This window comes from Amblyomma mixtum, chromosome 1 (assembly GCF_055824585.1).
Source record: "Amblyomma mixtum isolate Tamu chromosome 1, ASM5582458v1, whole genome shotgun sequence".
NCBI lineage: Eukaryota > Metazoa > Arthropoda > Arachnida > Ixodida > Ixodidae > Amblyomma > Amblyomma mixtum.
Window position 1 is genome coordinate 65,966,614 of NC_143012.1, and position 10,091 is coordinate 65,976,704.

The window sequence follows — 10,091 nt, forward strand, 5'->3', positions numbered from 1 at the left end:
CACATGCGGCAGTTTAGGAGGCCCCAAGCGAAAGTAATGTGAAATGCGAAAAGATGGCGACAATCACACTTCTCGGCATTGTCAAGGCAAGCCAAGACAAGCCGACGTTTTTTTTTAGTCACCCTTTGCAGCGAAGAGAATGTTTCAGCCGCGTTGCCTCCGGAAATGAGCGAACTTTTTGATAGCGCATCCGAAGGTGATGACTTCGAAGGTTTTAAGTTAAAATAAAAAGTTGTTACGGATATTTGTTTTTTTTTCTTTTTTGCTAAAACGTGGGTGGGTATGGCGTGAGTGTTGCCTTTTTCGATCACTTAGCATTGCTTAAGAGCTTCTCACAAGTACGATGCACGGTGGTCACACAAGCATGTTTAATGAAGCGTCACTAGCCTAACTGGGTAAATTTGGGTGCGTCTTATATACCAACTTTTTCAATGACAGCCTGCATATATGGCAGGTGCGTCTTATACAAGGGTGCGTGTTATACACCGGTAAATACGGTAAATAGGAAAATCATGACATCTGTTTGATAGCCCATTCATTGTTTAGCATAGGTGCCACCTCTTGTTAATGCTGCCACTACTATCGAGCTTTTGGTGGATTTTCATTACAGCCCTACTTTGTCATGTGGAGTACATGGCTAGCCACCTGTTTGATGTTATCCACATAAGTGCCTTTCCTTGAGCATGTACTCCTGTGTAGGTCAGACGGCAGGTTCACTCGCTGAGAGGAGGTTGCATTGCACAGGTATAAGCTGGGGGCACAGTTATGCTGCACTGAGCTCACCATGATGACCTCACCACAACAGCCTTTTTGGGTCACAGCAGGCATGTACTGCGTACACTGTAAAAAAATATTTATTGAAAAAAAAAAATTTTCTGCAGCTGGCCAGCCAGAAATTTTTTGTTGTACTGAGTTCTTGGTGTTTTACTTTTTCTGTCATTTTTGCAGATCTTTTCTGTTTTCGACTAACAAAGAATTTCTGTTAAAGGGATACGAACCAAATTTTTGGAGCTGCTCTTTTACATGTAAACAAGAGCTTGACTGTAAAATTGATAAATGTGACAAGCATTTTAGTGAAAAAGGCGGATAACACTTTTTTTTTCGCGATTTATTGCCGTATCGTTGCACCTGGCGGCCGCCTATGGAAGCTGCGACTAGACGTCATTACATCCGCTCGCGCCCACTGTTCTCACAGAATGCACGATTGCCACCGCGTCGTCTGCTCGTCGTCTGTCTGTCGTCTGCTCACGGCGTACACAGATATGTCAAGATGTTAATCGATGCTGTCTACATACCATAACCGTATGCACGCTTATGTCCGCTAAATGCAGCTTTTTTTCCGGACCTTACGTCATTTCTAACATTCTCACTTTTAAAACAGAAGCCCGACGATGTTCAGACTAGTGGTGCCATCTGGTGGTTAAGAGGGGAATCATTGTCAACAAACTGGCGCCCCTCTTAGCCTAAAGGGGGCAGAATCGTCACTCTAAATAAAAAAAAATAATGCAAATTTATTACTCGTACGTTTTCTTATGGGCGACAGGAGACGAAGCGAAAGACCGGTGGCCCATTTATGGCCATTGAACGCGCTGAAGAAGGCAGTAACAACGACGAAACCAGTCCGTGAGGGCTTGGCGCGCGTGCTCATGAAACATCGAAAATAAAACCATCCGCTGAAAAATATGCGCAGTGACGACTAGATTTTGGTGTAATCACATTCTGAGAATCTATTTTCAGTGTTTTTGGTTCAATTTTAAGATTTTGCTTCAGTATTCCTTAAGGTGACAGAAATTTTCTGTTATCGTATGTTTTCTGTTTTTACTTTTTCTGTCATTTCACCGGGTTTTTTGTTTGCAACTAACAGAAAATGTCTGTCAAGATTACAAACTTTCTGTGTTTACGTTTTTCGGTTTGCTGCTAACAGGAAAATTCTGTGATGTTCCATTTTCTCTTACCATATTTTCTGTCATTTAACAGCTTTTTTTTTTCGTGACAGAAATTTTCTGTGAAGCTCCATATTCTGTCATTTTCACACACTATTTCTTTCACATCATCTTTTAAGGACTGACATAAAAGCAGATACAGAACATTAGAACTGCTGCCACATTTCAAGAGAATAAAATATTTCACTTTTAAACAACGACAAGCAGTGGCAAGTTAGCATTCAAGAATATTGGAAAATATGCAGTGCTAATGCCATCTTGGCTGGTATTTTACTATACAGTAATGTCTTTCAGCATCACTTAATTGAGGTAAACGGTAGGTGGGTGGCCGAAGAAAAAAAGAATATTAAATTGCCCTGCCTGCACTACAGGCATACATTAAAAGCATGAAAAATATGCAGTAATGGCAAGTATAGTAGAAACGAAACCTGCGCCATTCTGTGATACAGAATAGCATGATTCTCTCAAAAATAGTAATACAACGGAATTAATATGACACAAAGTAACACTCAACAATGAACACAACCAGTCACTAAACTAATGGCAAGCATACGCAAAAAGAGAGTATTAGAAAAATATGCTTTGCTCATGACTAATGCTGCATTAAGCAAGATGCAAGCAACAAGACAGGCATTTTATGGGCTGTTTGCCTTATCACAGTGTAACTGCAAAACATTTTTTCACTCTAGTTAGTACGTCTTATCTGGAGACTACAATAACTTTGAAATTAAAATAGTAACACACAATATAGAGTGTAGCGCTACAATTCATACAACCAGCCACTAAAGTGTAACATCAAGTATACACATAAATAAGGCATCTTAAGCAAATTGTGTCTTGCCTGACACTAGTACGGCGTGTAGCAGTGAGATACAAGCAACAGGACATAAGGCATGCCACAAGTTGTTTGAAACTTTTCAAATCGATATTTATGTGTACGCTGTGATAAGTCAAATTTCAGAACAGTTGAAAGTCAAAGACTTGCAGTGATGTGATGAGGGAAGCAACCTTTGGAGAGAGGCAGTGCTGCTGCTTCTTCGAGTCCTCTGCCTTCATTCCCCGGACAGTAATCACAGCTGCAATGGTCCTGAAGCAAGGACAGAGCGTTGTTACTCCTCGGATAGTGATAATATTTATACAGTCTAGCCCGGTTATAACGAAGTCAACGGGAATCTGAAATCACTTCGCTATATCCGCTATTTCGTAATATGCGGACTACGAAAAAAAAATGCAAACATCGGCATACCGATTGATTGCCGCTGAAAGAAGTCGTCCAGCGTCCCCTGAACACGTTTCGCGAGTGCGGACTTCAGGATTGCGGCTTCCATACCATCCAACTGCGAACCAAAGATCTGGTCGAGCTCCGGACTCCCGAGGTACATCCGTAGCGTGTCAACAGCTGCGATGGCCGCTGCGAAGGTGACCGGCTTAGGGGCACAACTAGCATCGTCGCATTCGCTGTCGGAGGCGCTCTCCGCCAAGGTCTCTTCCATGACACTCCCGGCAACTTCTTCAGTCGTCAAGTCCTCGGTGGCAACAAGGTCTTCGTCGTCAAAAACGAAGTCCATGTGGCTTAGACCTGCAGGTACAAGGTTCAAGTCGCTAGCGGAATCCCAAAGCTGCTCCAAGCAGGCTGTCGCGGCGGCAGCATCAGCGGTTGCAGCGACGTCAATTGCGGTAGCTTCGTCCCCAGCAGGCGCCGCCTCCGCGCTGCTGCTTTTGGAGAAGCCGGCTTTCTCGAAGCAATGGGCGATGGTCAGGTGCTTCACATCCCTCCAGGCTCCGCTTGCGAAGAAAGAAGACCGGCGTGCCATGCGATGCAGTGAAGCAACCTTTCGCTCCGCAGGAGAGCAGACGACGCCACGAAAGGACGCCGTCAGCCGAATTTTGCTCTTATTTTCGCGGAAAAAATCGCCTCAAGGATGCAAAAATGTGTTGATTGGCAGATTATTTTTCGGTTGGTATTAAATGTCTTCGTTATATCCGCTGACGCGCTCTTATTTACTTCGTTAAAACCGGACCCAAAATGTATTGAAAATGCAAAAATGGGAATGGGAAACTGAAATCCCTTCGTTATAACCGCTGTTTCGCTATAAGCGGCTTCGTTATAAACGGGCTAGACTGTATTGTCTTCAAAGAAATAATAAACATTGCAAGGAGATTGTGCCCCTCCTCCCCCCCAAAAATTTAATTCCTTTGAAGCCCACATTTCAGTTTTATTGGGTGGCTGGGTGGGTGGGGACTTCAATGTAGATATAAAGACAAGCCGGAATTTCTTACCACTTATGCGGGAGAACATCCCGTTCCTCTCGCTCGTAACGGCTCCCACAGCTGTGACAACCTCGGGAAATACTTGCGCAGACCTCGTCTTTGAGAACCAGTCACCGGTGCAGCAAGTCGAGCATATATCCATCTATTTCTCCGTCCACCAAGCTTCCTTCATGACAATCAAGAACTGTTAGCGGAGTGTTTCTTGAGGAAGGAATATGTGTGAAAAATAACAAGTTGTCTGTACGATACGACACGAGAAATGTGGATAGCTGGCATGCTTCTTTGTGTCCTTGTCATGGTGTACAGTGCAATTTGGGTGACCAATGAATCGAGTGACAGTCGGGCTCTCAAATCCTTTCGTTTCACTTTGAGAGGCTTGTTATTCCTGTAAATGTAAGGTGATGGTCATTTGATGTTGGTAATGAAAAATGTAGTTCACCCAGTTGGGGTACTGCTTCTGTGTTGGCACAGGTTTCGTGCTCGCAATAAAGTGAAGGAGTGCACTGCCTACTTAACTGTGCAAGGTACGGGAAATGTGAATAGATAGCTGGCATACTTCTTTGTGTCCTTGTCATGGTGTACAGTGCAATTTGGATGACTAATGAATCGAGTGACAGTCGGGCTCTCAAATCCTTTCGTTTCACTTTGAGAGGCTTGTTTTTCCTGTTAATGTAAGGTGATGGTCGTACCTGTTCGTGTGTTTTGCAATTGCGTTGGAATCGTGATTGCTTGGTACATAACAGTGCAATGTATTAATCTTTTGTCACATCTTATATGAGCCCTATTGCTTTTTTTCGAATGCAGACATAAAAATGAAGGGGAAATTCAACCAGTTCAATTCATACATGGCTGCCAACTGCAGCACAGGCAAACTTTATTTGTCCAGTTTTTCTATTAGTTTTTCTATAAGACGAACATGGGCGTCTTGAGAGGCAAGGTGAGCTTGTCGCTCTTGTTGGCGCTCCTCTCTCCGCCACATGCGCACCTTCATTAAGTCCTCGTGTTGTTTAATCTCAAAATCAAGCCGCCTCCATTCGAGCTCAAGGCGGAGGCGCTCATTTTCTTTGTCGCGGCTCCCACGTGACTCGAGGAAGTGCAGTGCCGCCACATTCTGCCTTTGCACACCTGCACAAAAATATCCGAAGAAAGTGGTAGTGCTTCTGGAAAATACTTTTGTGTAATAATTTCAGCGCACTACCCTTTTTATAGGAAATGCTGTTTAAGCATGCAGCTTTCTGCTTCAAAAATGTATTGAAGTACAAGTTATACAAAATGTGCAAGAAACAACCACAGAAACTGAAGTGCCAGTTGGAGGACACCGCAATGCCTGACAATGCTTAGGTCTGCTAGCAACACGCCTCCAACAATCTTTTCCATGATTACATGTGCATGACATTTACAAAATACAGCTTTGTACTGCATTTGGGGCATGTGGCTTACAGGCAGTGGCAACCATGCGAACGGCCTGGGGGGTTCTCGTGCCTCAGCTCCCCCGTTGTATGAAATCAAACCTCCCACAACATAGTGTTGAACATGGCATCAGGTGTGCCGTAGCGCTGAAAATTTTGGTTTCAATCATGAATGCCAACTAGCCCAAGAACTCTACTGCAGTGTATAATAGTGTAGTATTCCACAAAAATCTCTCTTGCGCGTAGCCGTTCATGAAATGCCGCAGAAGCGCACGTACATACTTAATAAACACTCGCTCTAAGGACACAACACAAGGCTCTATAGCTCACGATAACAGGGAATGCCCTCGTTTTCCGCTGCTGCCGGGTCTGCTGCCTGCTCATAAAAGCGCATGGCAGCACTCATTCTGCCGTCCTGCAACGAGGCGCGGGCTGCGGATCGTGCCGGAGCCCTGCACGTGGGCCCTTTCGCGACCCTTTTAGTTGCAGGCCGCAGAGTGAAGCCAAACTCTTTACAGAGGTCAGCAACTTGCTGAAGCAGCTGGTCCCGCTCCGTATGCTGTTCTTCGGTGCCGGACCTGGTTTGAAACGAACAGTCAGTTTTTTGCGCAGCTTGAGGCAATGAAAACGAAAAAAAGTCAGTCATGAATTTGTAAACACTTCCGCACCTGCCGTTCGTTGTGGAGGAATCTTCTCACCATGAGCTGCAGCCGCTCCTTCACACTTCTTGCCGAGAAATCTCGGCCAGTAACAAGGGACACATTCACTGCGATAGCCCCCCATTGCGACGGGTCCGCAAAAGGAGGAATCTTCTCACCATGATCTGCAGCCGCTCCTTCACACTTCTTGCCGAGAAATCTCGGCCAGTAACAAGGGACACATTCACTGCGATAGCCCCCCATTGCGACGGGTCCGCAAAAGGAGGAATCTTCTCACCATGAGCTGCAGCCGCTCCTTCACACTTCTTGCCGAGAAATCTCGGCCAGTAACAAGGGACACATTCACTGCGATAGCCCCCCATTGCGACGGGTCCGCAAAAGGAGGAATCTTCTCACCATGATCTGCAGCCGCTCCTTCACACTTCTTGCCGAGAAATCTCGGCCAGTAACAAGGGACACATTCACTGCGATAGCCCCCCATTGCGACGGGTCCGCAAAAGGAGGAATCTTCTCACCATGATCTGCAGCCGCTCCTTCACACTTCTTGCCGAGAAATCTCGGCCAGTAACAAGGGACACATTCACTGCGATAGCCCCCCATTGCGACGGGTCCGCAAAAGGAGGAATCTTCTCACCATGATCTGCAGCCGCTCCTTCACACTTCTTGCCGAGAAATCTCGGCCAGTAGCAAGGGACACATTCACTGCGATAGCCCCCCATTGCGACGGGTCCGCAAAAGGAGGAATCTTCTCACCATGAGCTGCAGCCGCTCCTTCACACTTCTTGCCGAGAAATCTCGGCCAGTAACAAGGGACACATTCACTGCGATAGCCCCCCATTGCGACGGGTCCGCAAAAGGAGGAATCTTCTCACCATGATCTGCAGCCGCTCCTTCACACTTCTTGCCGAGAAATCTCGGCCAGTAACAAGGGACACATTCACTGCGATAGCCCCCCATTGCGACGGGTCCGCAAAAGGAGGAATCTTCTCACCATGAGCTGCAGCCGCTCCTTCACACTTCTTGCCGAGAAATCTCGGCCAGTAACAAGGGACACATTCACTGCGATAGCCCCCCATTGCGACGGGTCCGCAAAAGGAGGATTCTTCTCACCATGAGCTGCAGCCGCTCCTTCACACTTCTTGCCGAGAAATCTCGGCCAGTAACAAGGGACACATTCACTGCGATAGCCCCCCATTGCGACGGGTCCACAAAAGGAGGAATCTTCTCACCATGAGCTGCAGCCGCTCCTTCACACTTCTTGCCGAGAAATCTCGGCCAGTAACAAGGGACACATTCACTGCGATAGCCCCCCATTGCGACGGGTCCGCAAAAGGATTCAATTTGACGACCTCGCGAAGAAGAGCGAGATCGTCACTGATATGGTAGCGCACCCTGCACTGCATCGCGTTGTTTCTTGTGCTGGCATGGTCCATTTCTTCCATGCTTGGGTGGATATAAGCACCCTGCTCGTTTGAACACGCTGCGTGCGCCGCCATGCTTCCTTTCTCCGAGCTAGCTATCTTGGCTTGGCTTGTCTACGGCCGTCTCGCAGCCCGCCTCGTAGCTGGCACAAAAACTACTGTTGTTGCTACTTTGGCAACTTTGGCTACGTACGTGGATAGCTAGGCTTAACGTCTCGAAAATCGCTGAATTATCTCAACAACATGGGCTAAGTGTCACTTAAACCTCAACGTATGGTAAGAGTAAGAGTATGGGTAAGAGTATGGGGACATCATGCATGCACAATTTTCTTGTATGCAGTTCATGCTCGTTAGCACGCAGTGCAAAGCATTCTACCATATGAGGTGGCCGCTGTTGAGAAGAACCTTCGTATTGCCAGAGATTCCGCCAGGTCTTCAAATTTTGATGTGCAGATTTTAATTCTGTGCGCACTAGTACTTGTTACACAAACGCGTCATTCTTGATGCCACCTGTGGTGAAATGTGAATCGATCATTGATAAAGAAACACAAAAGCGGCCAGAAAAAAAGTGAGAAAAACTCTCCTCGCAAACCTTGCTGATGCTGCCTGGCCTCGTCATTAGAGCGATTTCAGTGATTTTGTCAGCATTTTTCATGACTGATCAAAAAAGGCTTTATCCTTTTCGGAAAGATGCATTTCGCATCTTTTCAACCTCAGCGGCCGCACATCAACGACTTCCATCGCAGTAAAAAGCTTCCTTTAACTGCCCAAGCATTCTCTGATGCGCTCAGTTTCAACAGCTGTGCTTTGCAAAGGGAGCTCAACAGTGCACTTCTCTTCCTTTGAGCGTGCCTTTCTTTCCTCCAGGTAGGCACAAGAGGGCAGTTCACCTGAGGAAAGTTCGCGAGCACGCTTATTGGGCACAAAGCCCCAAGAACCGGCAGAGGACGACCTGCAGGAATAATGAAAATAAAAACATACTGTGCACTGTTCGTACTACCTAGCCTCTGTTTCACACGCATTTTGTCAACAATTAACAAGCACGCTCTGGCTTGCGATGAGGGATCAGAAGCGAGCTCTGTTGACAGCCTTTGCTTCACGAGTTCCGACACGCCGACTTCTCCACATGATGAGCCCATAAAACGCTCCAGAGTGCTTTGACTGGGCAGCTGGAGAAAGCCTGCAGTCCTTATATGCTCGTATGCGCGAGTCGAGAGGTTACGTAAAACCACAGCATGACTCACTATCAGATCAGACCACGTTGGTTTCGTTTTCCCGAAATTCTTAACTTGTTCTGCTAATACTGACGCAGCCAAGTCTTTCTCCTTCGATTTCTCGATAACTTGGAGGAATACATGAACAAAGCACTCTTTCTTGAGCCTTTGTATTTCCTGTTTGCAATTGTTGGCAGTATTTTTGAGCCACTCAGTATGCGCGTTTGTCTTGTTCTTTGCATCTTCACTTTCGTTTCTCCACAGTCGAAACCGAAAATTGTGAGGACACCTACACCGCTCTGTCCATCCGCGCAGTCGCGGTGATGCAGCGCTCGCTGGCACCATTTTTCATGGCTACCAACAGTTCGGTAGCGGTGTAGTCCACAGGTGACAAATATTCAAAGGCAAACGTTGACAACCGGCAATTCGTCGAGCGGATGCGGACATGACTACATTTGGTTGTCATCAATGACTGCTCTGCGCTTCGATGGTGATGGGTTGGCTAGCGCAGTAGCCTCGTGCTACTCTGCGGAGCCTAATTCGCGGCAGGGATTCCAACCAGTGACCTATAATTAGGGGCTATAGTAGTCCTCAAACTTTTTTTTCAACACTTCGACATCATTTTTGTCCTCTTGTGCCTCAAACTTGAAAGTGCTGTATGCTTTTCTGCCTTCTTCGCTTATGCTCACCAGAAATGTTGCTGCCTGCACATCGCTCGGCTGTTTAGTCAACTGAGTAGCAGTGGCAAATAGTTCAAACTCACTCTTCCACATGTTCCAGGCAAGCCAGGCGTTGTCTGACGTATCTGGGGGCCTCAGCGCCGGCAATAAAGTAGATGGTACCGGCGACATCGTTGGCGGGGGTGGTGTCGTCGACATCTCAACTAGGCACCGCTGCCACCATGTAAGGCAGGGCCAACGTTGCGCATGACAACATAGCGATTATTTCTGGCAGCACAGTATGTTATGCACCAACTGCAATATTTTATTTTTCGTTTTTTCCTGCCTGTTCTCCTCCGCTCTTGCAATAAATCCCCAATGCGCTGCATCTGCTCCAACAGCTGATCATGTTGATCTTTCCAGGAATTAATTTGATGCGCACTTGATGCGCACTTTTCTCTCTTCCACTGCTAGCTTTTTTTCGACTAGTCGCAGCTGGCGATTTGTTAGGGCAA

At 46.6% G+C, this 10,091-nt stretch overlaps 1 pseudogene; it reads right to left on the bottom strand.

The window, feature by feature from the left end:
* Positions 1-8,462: 8,462 nt before the first annotated feature.
* On the bottom strand, positions 8,463-9,690 carry LOC149366563 (uncharacterized; annotated as a pseudogene).
* Positions 9,691-10,091: the final 401 nt, after the last annotated feature.